This window comes from Aplysia californica, unplaced genomic scaffold (assembly GCF_000002075.1).
Source record: "Aplysia californica isolate F4 #8 unplaced genomic scaffold, AplCal3.0 scaffold00038, whole genome shotgun sequence".
NCBI classification, from domain to species: Eukaryota; Metazoa; Mollusca; class Gastropoda; order Aplysiida; family Aplysiidae; genus Aplysia; species Aplysia californica.
This window is the reverse complement of record NW_004797308.1, coordinates 1,930,825-1,931,716: the sequence shown is the minus strand read 5'-3', so window position 1 is coordinate 1,931,716 and position 892 is coordinate 1,930,825.

The following is an 892-nucleotide window of genomic DNA, read 5'->3' as shown; positions in this document are numbered from 1 at the left end:
ACACTTAGGAATCGAACTCGGGTCTCGTGCGTGCGATGACGAAACACCTAAGCTCTACACCACAGACGCCGCCGTTAACTGGAAGAACGTTTGAGTTTTAAAAGCTGGAAGATTCAAAACCTGAAAGAACATTTGAGTTACAAAAACGTTTCTCCTTCATACAGTAGGCCTACGATGTGTCTTTTTGAGAGGACAAATCGCTACCTCAGAAGTACATAGTTCGATCTGCACAGTAGCTAGGTGTGAGAAATTGGACGTAAAAATGATGAGTTCCACAACATGTCAAGCTTTTCGAATGCAATTCTTTGAATATCATGATAACGAATGCATTGTAATCTTACGATTTTGATAGTTTAAAGTGCCGTAAAACTTCAATTAAAACTAAACGATACAAAATTAGTCAACCGGCGTAAACAACGCGAATTTTTCCTCTTTTAAAAAGTCGATTCTAAAGTGCCAAAGTGAGTTCATAGTGTGGTTTGCTCCTTCTTTCCTGTCAAACATTATCTGTTGTCCCTATCTCTCCTCTTTCTTTTCTTTCCACGTTACTCTCTAGAGACACCTCTAACCTCCGGCACTTATATGAACTATTTGTGTTGCGAGTACCGAAAAACTCTATAATTGAAACAAAACACTCTTGGAGGATAGGACGATATTGAAAAGAAGGCGTAAACTTGTCGATTTCTTTTCGCTTAATTATTTTAAGTCAATTGTGAAGCTTCTTAATGAGTTTCCAGTGTGTGGGTAGTCAGCTGGTCTACCAACTGGAGCGTTTTCCTGTAGAAAGCACAGCTGTGCCCAGAACAATTGACCTGAATTACTTGATGGGATAACGTGGCCACACTGGCCTGACCTAGCCGCGGCCATCGGCGACAAAGTGGAACTGGTTAGG